Source organism: Dipodomys ordii, unplaced genomic scaffold (genome assembly GCF_000151885.1).
Source record: "Dipodomys ordii isolate 6190 unplaced genomic scaffold, Dord_2.0 Scaffold24, whole genome shotgun sequence".
Classification (NCBI taxonomy): Eukaryota; Metazoa; Chordata; class Mammalia; order Rodentia; family Heteromyidae; genus Dipodomys; species Dipodomys ordii.
Genome location: NW_012267240.1, coordinates 11,714,496 through 11,726,720, shown reverse-complemented (window position 1 = coordinate 11,726,720; position 12,225 = coordinate 11,714,496).

Here is a 12,225-nt window from a genome sequence, read left to right as displayed (position 1 = left end):
CAGCATCTGTTGTTGTTAGAGTTCTTGATTTTTGCCATTCTAACTGGAGTGAGGTGGTATCTCAATGTTGTTTTGATTTGCATTTCTTTTATGGCTAGGATGTTGAGCATTTCTTCATGTGTCTATTGGCCATCCTTCTTTCTTCTTCAGAGAAGTTTCTCTTTAAGTGACTTAATATAATTGTAACCTCTCTGTACATCACGTTTTAGTAACAATAAAAAATGCGCGAAAGAAAAAATAGTTGTGAGGTCATGGGAAAAAGAATAAAGAGAAAAATGGGAAGGAGAACTAAAGAGTCCTTGGTCCTCAGAGAAGGGATATGTTCAAGTCTGCAGCTCTACTGATCAACTTCATCAGCTGGGTGTTAGGAGAAAAATGACAAGGAATTTGTTTCAAGACAGAGATGTAGCTCAGTGGTAGAGCACTGGCTTAGTATTAGTGAATGTCTGGGTCCCATCTCTAACACAAAAATAGAAAATACAGAGAGAGAGAGAGAGAGAGGAAACAACAAAAGAGATTCACAATTCACATTAAAATATAAAGTCTTGTTATCCTTCCAAAGGTATTTCAAAATTAGGCCAAAAAATGCGTTACTGAGAAAGTAAACTCGTAATTTATTTACTATAACACAGTCCATTTTAAAATAAGTAAGTTTAAACCTAAAGTATAGTTTCCTATCCAAGATGAGAATGTTTCTAGCCCAAGCAAACTATAAATTAATAATGAAATATTTTCAAATAGCAGATAAAATTGTTTTGTGTAGGCAAATAAAATGAGTGCTTTAGACTGAGTTAATTTCAGCTGTCTCCAATTCTATCACTTTTGCAGGTTTTTTATCCTTGTTCTCCATCCCTATAATGTTCACATAAACAACGGAAGAGTTTACATATTTTAATTCTTAACACTTGCAAATAAATCCATGAGACAAAAAAAATGCAGCTGTTCTTTTTCTTTTAGATCATCCTGTTGCCTATTTCCCTAAGTAGCTAGGAGGTATAAGCTACCTTTCCTGGTTTCTTTTGCTGAAATTTATTAAAAGGAAACTGCATGGTGCTATTTAAATGGAAAATAAATAATTGCTCAGATAGATAGATAAATAGAATCTGAAAACCTATAAAAAAATCAACTGCCTTTATACAGAGAAATGTCCCTAATAGTTTATCAACAGTATTTCTAAAACCTATGCAAAGCCAAGGCGTAGTTGCCAAATGACCAACGATAGTTCCTTCTAAACGATTAATGCTTCGTTACCCTCTCACTCCTGTGATTTGAGCAAAATTCTCTAAATGTACATGCATTGCTAGATTATTAGGCTTTGCCAGAGAACCACACAGACATCCAGGTACCAAGAACAAAGAAAGGTTTATTGTTGGGAAAGGGGCCGGGAAGACCCTTTCTCACAAGGGAGAAGTGAGAAGAAGACCTGGCTATTGTCTGGGGTGCCCTATATAACTCAGGAGGTCTAGGAGAGGCTAGAAGGGGCTAGGAGGTGGAGACACTGGTGTGGATGCGTGGGCCAGGGGCTTCATCATGGCAGACTAGAATTTGTGGCTGTTGTTCAAATAGTAGATAAGGGGCCCTGCAGCTGCCTAGACCTGAAGGTCACTCTAAGGGGCTCTTGTTGTCTTATATGATGGTAGCTGCCCCAGAGAAGTGCCATCCCAAGGTAGAGGGTGTTGGAGGCTTATAATTTACTGCTTTTACTAAATGGGCCTAGGGTTGCCTAGGAAGGGAGCATGCTAAGATGTGAAAAGGAGAAGGAGTGTGCTAAGCTATGGGAAGGGAGCTCTTTTCACTAACATGCACTAAGCCCTGGTCACCAACGCAACCATGCTCAGTTCCCAACAGCACTCTGTGTGTCTCTGTGGGGCCTGCTTTAACAAATTTCTACAACCAGATGGTTTCCTACTACAGACGTTCATTGTCTCCAAGTTCTGCAGCCCAGAAATGTAAAGCAGAAGCGTCCACAAGCCATGCTCTTGAACATGACAAGGAGTCTCTCCTTCTGGTGTTGCTGGAGTACCTGACTTTCTTCAGTTGATAGGTGCTACACTCCAGCCACCTTTGCCTTTTTCCCTGCAGCTTTAAGCCAGGTCCTGGGAAGTCATTGCCAGCTGAGCTTCAAAAGTTCTAACCTCATTGCAGATTGACTTATGTAAGCGCTTCTTCTGCTCTAAGAAGCCCCATCTCAGCTCAGCCCTATCCAGATCCATAGCCAGCATCACTGGGACCCGCCCCTACTCTCCTGCTGGAAGATATCAATTCTTTCTAAGCTCCAAGCACCCTGTCTGTAAAATAAAGGTATAATTGTACTTACCCACATTGGTAACAGCTGGCGGTTATATAAATTATGCATAGAAAATATTCGACACAGCTTGGGCACCTACTTTCAATAAATGTCTGCAAAAAGAATGGCTGCCAAATGCCCGTTGTGATATGGAGATGTGGCAAAGAACATCAGGGAGAATCACGTCTGTAGTTTTCTTGAATCCCTAAGGTTTCAGAATACAGTGCTAGCCTCATACAGTGCTAGGTTTTCATTTCTAATTAGTTCCTGATCTAATTTCCTCAACAGTAGGAGAGAGAAGCTGAGCACCCAACAAAGCTTTGGCGATGCCAAAGGCCACAAGAGACAACCTTACAATTTTCCTAAGGGTCTACAGGGCCTCAATCGGAAGACTCAGTAAACTCTCAAATTAGACACCTCTTAGACGGGCTTCATTCCTGAAACAAAGCCCATGCTAATAAGTTGCTTCCTCTCTGCTTCTCTACTCTTATCACCTCCTTTCAAATGTCAGTGCTAAATCCTCAGTAGGAGGACTTAATAATCTTGAAGGTGGGCACAGATAATGTGGTGACAATGCAGCTTAAATTAAGCATAATGAAGTTGTATTTAGAAGTGAATTATACTGAAATACCATTTGTTTTCCTTCCCTCCCCTGGCCAAGAGGATGAATGACATTACATCTTATAATTAAGTTTATCAACCCTTGAATACCAAGTTTTCCTATTTTTCTAAATTTCAATACCACTCAAAATAAAAAGAATTAAATATTCTTAAAGAAAAGGAGATTAATTGTATTAATTCCCTATCGTGAAAATAAAATTCTGTAGAATATAAAGCAATTCTTAGTGTTTTGTTTCCTAGGCTCAGAAAATCAGAACTAAGCCCAGTACTAAACTCAGTGCAAAAATTTAGCAATTGTCCTGACATGAGTTTTTTGTATCATTTTCTAGTACCTTCCTTCTGTTCTCTGTTCTTTCTGATCACTTTCTTCTCCATGGCCTTTAATTATATAATCTTTTACTTATTCTCCTATTTGCTGAGATCCTCTAAGAGCTACAAATCGGTAACTGAAAAGGGAGAATGATGGAAGACATGACAGATATTGATCAAGACTCATTGCATTCACAGTCTGACTTATGGAATTATAACCTCTTTGTACAAAGGCTTAATATTAGTAAAGTGAAAATGGAAGGCCATTGTAGGCTAAACTGTGTCCATTCCAAATTCCCATGCTGAAGCTGGAAAGCCTAGCTTCTCAGAAAATGACTGTACTTGGAAATAAGGATTTGAAAGTGATATTCTGGTTAAAATAGGGTCCTTAGGATGAGCCTTAATCCACTACGGTCAGTGTCCTTCTAAGCAGATGAGATTAGATCACAGACCACTCTGACAGAAGGGTCAGGGTACCATGTGAGGACAGAGAAGGTACACATATTCCAGCCAACGAAGAAGTCTCAGAAAACACATCTGTACCCCCTCTACCCCAACATCTGGACCTTGGACTTCCAGTAAGAAAATGAACGTCCCATGTAAACAAAACTATTCTATGGGTATTTTACTAGGGAAAACAGAGGCACAACTCCTTCGACAAATGACTCAACATGTAGGGGGAAAGACAGATAGGATCACAAAATGACAGTGTGTGTGATCATTTCTCTGACATATGTAAGCATGAGAGGGAAAGAGCTGTCCAGATTGAGGGTGGATCACTCAGAGAAGGCTTCCTGGACAAGAAGCTGGCCTTCCAGCCTTAAGGAAGGATAGCTTGTTCCTTCATCATGTCTAAGACAGTGACAGAATTCACACACACAAGTTGTTTGAGAGAGTACCAGATAGAGGTTTGTTCTAGCTGAAGTAGGAGAAGTTATCAAAGAAGGTAGAGACCAGGGGAGAGAAAGGAGAAAGAACAAGGTCAGAGTTTAGACACCAGGCTCAGTCTTTTGGTCTTGTCCAAGATGACAAAGTGTAAGCAGGAGAGAGAGAGAATCAAAGGTTAATATGGAAAGAAGATTGAAAATGGATGGAGTAGAGTGAACCTGCAGACAAATGACCTATTACAAGGCTATAGAAGCTGTCTAGGGGAGGAAAATAAAAGTCTGGATGAAAGCAGTGGTACTGTGGCCAGCCAGGATTCCTGGGCCAATGGGTGGGATCATGAAGAAGCAGAGGATGTTGGGGATCCTCTATAGACCTATAGAATAGGTTGCAGGGCACCATTGATTTTGAATAGGAGTATCTAAAGGGTAGTGGAAGTGGCTAGATGGACTTTAAGTAGCACATACACAGAGAAAGAGAATGATGCCAGAAATTTGGGGGAGGTGGTGTGAACACTAATGAACATGAGGTTTCTTTTGAGGTGTATCAACGTTCTGAAGTTAAGAGTGTTGATAGTGGCACAGTCTGTAAATATTCTGCAAGCTATGAGATTAATAGCATATAATTTATGCTTGTGGATCTATCTGCAGTTGATGCTGAGTAAATTGTATCTCATTTGAAAAATAAAAAGCAGTTCTGGGCACACAAAAAAGAAATCAACAGAATTGATGGTTGGTGTCATGAATGAATTTTCCCAAGGAAAGAAAATGATGCTATGTTATGATTTTAACTCTAAAATCCTCAAGTTGCCTTTGAAATTAGCCAAGATATAAACAATGAATAAACACCGTGCCTGGCTTTTTGAGAATGGGCACTCTTTCAGAACATCTATTAGGCCTTTCATAATTTCATATGACAACCTTAGATAAAATGTCAAAGACAGCAGCACAAAAGCAAAGCTTGAAGCAGACAACCCTCACTTGTGCAAGCTCTGTGCTGCTACTAACTCTGCTTTAGAGTTTGTTCATTTCACTATTGGTATAGCCTCCATGAGAGGCTGTTAGCTACTGAAACAGGGTTGCTGAGTTCCCATCATTGTGGAGAATTGATATCGAAACAGCAAATAGGTGTAAACAGACAGGGTTTCTATTCCAGGAATGCAGTTTAAAAACCCCACAGTGCACAGGACGACCACCATAACAAAGAATTACCCAGCACAGCACGTGCACAGTACCATGGTTGAAAATCATGGCCTTAAAGTATTGCTGGCACATAACAGTCATAATGCTAATCGAAGCTACATGTTTAGAATCATATATGTGTAATAAGTTGCTGTAATGGGATTGGGTTGAGCAGGACTTAAGCAAGTTCCTACCAATCTCTTCTAAATTTTGCTTGAAAAAGTCCCAACATTTTATTTTACTATTTATTTATTGTCTTTTGGTTTTACTGGGGTTTGAACTCAGAGCTTTGTACTTGTTAGGCAAGCACTGTACCACTTGAACCACCCTGCCACCCTCTGAATCTTTTTTTTTTTTGCTTTAGTTTATTTGTCAGTTAAGATCCCATTCATTTTTTATTTCTTAGGCCATTCTCAGACCTAACCTGCTACTCTGCCTCCTATGTAGCTGGGATTACATGTTTAAACCACCATATCCAGATTGGTTTTCGAAATAGGGCCTTGAACCATGATCTTCCCATCTCTGCCTCTTGCTTAGCTGGGATTATAGACATACATCAGCATGCCCAAATCTCCAACGTTCATTTTAAATTACCCAAAGGGCAATGCATATGTACACTATGTAATTTGATGCTTCCCTTTTTGCTCCTGCTCTCCTATTGTGTCCACTCCAATCACAGCCCGCACAATTGGGAAAGTTTAACACCAGAGATCCTCCTCCTCTTCTTCTCAAACCTATGGTAAATCCTCAACCAGGACTTCTCAATTTGCACAGAGTAAATTGAAGAAATGTTAGCTTTGCCTTTTCCATCGTCTCTGTTTAAATTAGAAAGTGGAGACATTAGTAATATGAATTTGTGGCTGCTCAAAGTTTGGCACATCTGTAAAAGTGTCACCTCATTAAATGGGTTTTATATGAACATGAAATCAGCTTAATTATCTTGACCATCTGAGCTATAAAAAATTTTCCCAACAGGATTTCCCATAAACCCTGGGGCAAACAGCAAGCTAATTTAACCACTTAATTGCCTTCCTCCTAAAGCAGAGCCCTATGACCTTCAGTTATTTCCTCCTTGGCAATAAAGACGAAAACCTACATTCAGACCCTGTTGGAAGAAGCGATCAGATGACAGAAAGGAGCTCAGTTTTGTGCTCTCGGAAGGTAATTCTTCTCTTACCATTTCTGCTGATGGGAATGGAGCCTTCTGTTCTCTAGCCTCAGGGCCCAGGAGGATTTGAAGATATTTCTTCTCCAATTTTCTGTAGAGTGTGATAAGCCTGGGCGCGTATGTTGACAGCTTAGAGACTGGAGACAAAGTCTTTGTTCCTGAGCCTTCTGCAGCTCAGAGCTGCCCTTCCTCTATGGGAGCCATTTGGCAAGAGTCTGGTAGCTTCCAGGATAGCAAGACACAGCAACCCCGGGTTCAGATTTTTTGTTCCAAAAAAAGGAATTAGTGGTCCCTATGTTGTAGACCCTCGTGTGGAATCGAGAATTTTACTTTTGGTTTCTCATTGCCCATGTGACTAACAGCTATTCATTACAGTATTCTATGAATTTAAAGAAAGGAATAATGGAGTGAAGAGCAAATGAGTCCACTGACAATGTCATCAATGCTAAAGAAATAGAAATTAGCTATGTACACACACACACACACACACACACACAGGAAAATGAACATGCAGACACTTGCTAAGTAAGTTTAAAGGCAAATCCAAAATGCCATGTCAGTCTATTAAAATGGAACAAAAACATTAGTCTTTTAGATAAGAAGAAGCTCTGAGATGTTCAGAATACCCTTCATTCATTAATCCAGAATCATCCTAGAAAATCTGCCGCCTAGCAAATGCTTCAGTATATGGTAGAAAATACAAAGATATAAAAACAGAGGTCTTTGTTCATGAAAATAGACTGGTTCTTTTATTTTTTAATTATTAATTTTTTTTGCCAGTCTTAGGACTTGAATAGGATCTGGGTACTGTTCCTGAGCTTTTTTGCTCAAGGTTGATGCTCTACCACTTGAGCCATAGCTCTATGTCTGGCTCTTTTTTTCTTTTTTTTTTGTTTGTATGTTTGTTTTGTGGTTAATTGTATATAAGGGTGTCATGGATTTTCTTGCTTGAGCTGACTTCAAACCATGATCCTGAAATCACAGCCTCCTGAATAGCTAGGATTCCAAGTGTGCTAAGAGTATTATTCTTGGTTTAAAAGCATACTAATAAATAACTAATTACAGTGGACCTTCTGAATCCATAGGTTCCTCATTAATGGATTTGATCTGCTACAGTAAGAAAATATTTGGGGCAGAGAGAAAGGATCTATGATTAACATGTATGGGCTTTTGTCTCGTCCTTATTATTCAAATAATGTAGTTGACAAAATGTGAGGCAACTCTAGGCCTTGATGAGAGCTATGACTGAGTGCAGGAAGTATGAATCAATGGTGCTTGTGGAGTAAGCCCAATGCCAGCTTCTGGCTTGTGTGTTTGCCTTATCTTCTGTTTGAGCAAAGACACAGGATTCTGGGTGCTTGACATTACACAGTGATCCTGTCCAAAGACAGGCTGAGGGCCTGTTCTTTGGTGAGCTTGATTTTTATTTCTTCCTGACATCTGTTATCTACTTCTGGGAATGTGCCCTTTGATCCGTAACCCAAAACCTCTCCAAGCGAACACATTCTCACTGACCCTTAAAAGCTGAGGACTAAGGAAGCTGGGGAGTTTAGCAGGGAGGAGGGTTGGGGGTCCAAACAACTCTCTCTTACCTCTCCGGACAATACGTATCTACAGTAATCCTTTTTTTCCTCCGTCACAGTATCTGTTGGATGATACTGGCAAATAAGTATTTACATAGCACACTCAGTGCTCTAGGTAATATATGCAACCTCTAGGTGATTTAATGTGCATCAGAACACTGCATGGGATTTGAGAAAATACTGCATGATTTTACATAAATCCCTTGAGCATCCTTGGATTTGAGTGTCTGCAGTGCAGAAGGTTCTGGAATCAATCCATCAGGATACCAAATAAAAAATGTCAAGTACCCTTATAGCATGTACAACTCCACAGTTCATCCCACAAAGCCTGGTATGAGTGCATTGCTGATCTCTCTGCCTGATACTTCCCTGCATGACCACTGTCTGTGGTCCCTAACTAAGGCTCCTGTCATGCATAGGGCAATCCCTCACGTGGAAATTTGTCCAGTTGAAAGGTCAGATGGATCAGATGGAATTTGTCAGTCATGAATGTCCAGCTGTAGATCTGGGACAGGATTTGGTAGCTAAAGAGGAGTGGCTGGAGATTTGCTAGTAGGCATTAGGTATGTAGAGAATTTGGGTATGCATTAAGAACGTATTCTCACTTCACGAACTCTCTACAGCATTGGTCATCTTTGAAGGAACCAAGTACTAACAGAATTCTGTTCTGTCGGCGGACACCAAAGCCCCTAGCCAAGAAAGCCTTTGGAAAATGACCCCGTGGCATTTCCTTCATCGGTGGAATGTTGTGTGAACACATGGACACATAACAGAAATCGTTCTTGAGCCTCTGTAAGCTTTTCAGAAAGATTAAGCTTCACTTCAAAGGGGATAAATAATGGTGTGGCTCTGAACTGAGATTTATATGAAGTTTGGAGTGCTCATAAAGAGGTGTAAGAAGTCAAATCCAGTTCTGCATGTGTCATAACAATGAGAGTTTGCATTCACCCGAAACACAGGCACAGGGTCGCCCTGCCAGCAGATGCAGTCATGAGCCCACAAGTGTAGAACATCAGAATATTACAAGGGCCTAGCACAGTGATGTTTCTGAAGGCATGACAGGCTGGGCTGCCTTCTGTGTGGAAACTCCAAATGTAGTAGCTTTCTTCTTCTAACTGATAACTGAAAATGGGCTGAACATGAGAATCAAGAGCTTAGTCATTGGGCCATGTTGGTAGACAAATTTATACCTCTGAGGGACTCTGATGGCCCATTTTCAATGATGCGGTGAAGTAGTCTGAGCCTCTCCCATCTATCTGTACACTGAAGATAGAAAATATCCCACCTGCGGAAAATCAAGTGACAGGTGCTCAATTCCACCATTGGAAACCACTGATGAGATTTTGCATTCTGCGTTTGCTCAAATGATGAAGATTTTGTGTGTTTTCAACTCTGCTCCCTAGTTCTTTGTATCACCTGTTCCTGTATTTGTTTTTCTGGGTTTGGAAAGGAACACTGAAATAAACCTTGTAAATATCCCTCTATCCCCACCTGAATCCAGGTAACAACAGCTGGCTCAGGCAGCTGCAAAATCTCAGACTAATGACTTGAGGTAGGGTGAAGAGGGGAAGGAGTCTGGAATGAAGGCTTTCAGTGTATTTGCAGCTGATAATACTACATTTCTAGGGTTTTGAAGCAGAATGTTGGGGGGGGGGATTTTCTTCATTTAGAAATCCCAAATCGAACAACAGAAAGTAGCACGAAGAAAGTAACATGAAGAAGAGTAGACACTGGAGTTTATCCTATAAATTAGTTGCCTTGAGATTAAGGTTCACATACTAATATAACAACATTTGGATTTCAAACACACAGAGAATATTTGAGCATGAACATTAGTTCAAGTATCGTATGCAATCTAACTATACTCAAAAACAACAACAACAACAAAAAAGCCGATTCCTTGTATATCTGAAATTCTAGTTTAACTGGTGACCTGTATCTTTGTTTACGGAACGCAGGGGACATTTCTTATAATGCATAATGGATGAGCCTAGATAGCCATTCACTCCTCGAATTTCATGTAAGCATAAAGCTTAAAATGTATATTTAGTTTGCAGGCAAATGTGGGTATTTATATTTAACGTAAGTGTTCAAGATCACATCCTAACTCACTAAAATCCCCCTGAAGTCACCAAAAGAGCTGAGTGCTGTCCACAGCTCCTGAAGCTTCAGGATCTCTGTCCTGTCACCCTTCAGGCCAATCACCGCTACAACAGAAGCAGTTCCTTCCGAAACTAACAGGCTCAAAGTGCCCGTTCACCAGCCTTCCCAGAATTTACAGGCAGATTAAGTTTAAAAGTGGCAAATCAGACTTTTTCCCTACTCCAGTCTATAGCTCAAATCTGATAAAAGGAGAGAAGCAGCTTGTGAATAGTTTGCATAGCCATTAGAATGTAAAACAAGTGCCAGTATGAATTTTGATGGAAAAATAACAATAAAAGATATTCTAGGGGTACTTTGAAATCTCAATATCTTAGAAAATGAGGTGTTACTTCTGGTTTCCAGTGATGTACCAAATGGCTATATGCTTCTAACACCAAAGACCTAAAATGCTTGCTATGTTAATATGTCCTTGTTAGTTCATAAGGGAATGATAAGTCACCCTGTGTGAAGGCGAGTATGGCTTTGAAGCCTATTTTCCCCTGAAAATCATGCAGAGGGACACAAATCTTGAAACAGCATGGTGTTTGTGGAGAAATGGCACTGACACCGAGATGCCTCTAGTGCAGTAACTTCTGCCTCTTGAGCAGGTGCAGCACAAAATGGCAAGGCATGTTTAGATGTCTGTGGTGCTGTTGCTGTGTACCCAAGCCCATTAGGGGGATAAGATTCATGAGGCAATGCCGACAGTGTTCACCAACCCTGGCCCTTCAAGCTCTTGAGGTATAAAAGCCGCGACTATCGCTTTAGAGGAAACCAGCCTGCAGCCTGGAGATTCCAGAGCTAAATTAGGTGATGCATAAAACTGAATTTCAAGAGCTTTTGTGAAGTGGAAGGATGTGCTAGGGAACTCATATTTCTAGAAACAGGAGAAGAGCAAAAACAAGCCTAAGGGAGTCAGTGATCTTATCCAAAAGGACTTGGGTATGGCTCCAGCGCCTCCATTGTTTCCTTACTTGGCACGGAAGCAGCAGATAAAACACTATGATTTCAAAAATCATGAAAATAGGGTAGGTCTCAAAGTGAAATTGTCATTACTCAAATATATAATATATTGGTTCAATCGAATTCAACCAGCATTTAATGAGTCCTTAATGAGCTGTAGGAATTACTAGAGATCCTCAACGTAACACATAACAAAAGGATTCCCACCTTCCTACTTTTTTACTCCCTTTCTTCAAAAACAAATTAAAATGTTACCATTAGTCAGGTGCCAGTGGCTCACACTTATAATCTTAGCTATTCTGGAGACTGGGATCCGAAGACCATGGTTCAAAGCAACCCCTGGCACAAAAGCTCAGGGACAGCACCCAGGCCTTGAGTTCAAGCGTGTGTTCACGCACGCGCGTGTATGTGTACACACACATACACACTACCATTTGAGTCATAAATCTAAAATGAAAAGAAAAAGGAACCTATGAATTTGGTTTAGAAGAGTTTGCTAATCCTAGCTTTGATATGGGGGAAATCAGGATAAATCAGTTCTTGAGATTAAATCTTAAGTGTTACCAGCAGGAGAATTCGGCTGTATCTTCAATATCCTGCCAGCATAGAGGACCAAATGGAAAGTTTGCGATAAAGAGGATTTTCAAAGTGCGACTCTTTCCCATTTAAAACTAAAATGAAGTACACAGGAAATGACTGTCAATTACTAACGTTGGTATATAGGGGTGGTGAGAAAGTCCCACACCATGACAGTTCCCAATTAGCTTGACACAGTATATAAAGTAGATAAGCTCCTTTGTACCAAAATAGGAAGAGTTCATGGTTAAAGGTTAAGAACTTTATCTGAGAGAACTATTAATTGTATGCCCACAAATACTTCAGCCCCTAATGGCCAACTGATGAAAGAAGGTTCTCAGAGGGACTTCTAGAAGCCATGCAAGAACTCACACCAGATAAAAGCATCAGTCCCCTAGGGAAAATAGGAAAAAACAGTCAGTGCCAGACAAAGACCAGAGTTAAGAAGAGAGATATCCAACAGCAGAATGGAAAAGCCTCATATAAGTAACCTTCTGCCAAGTAGATCCC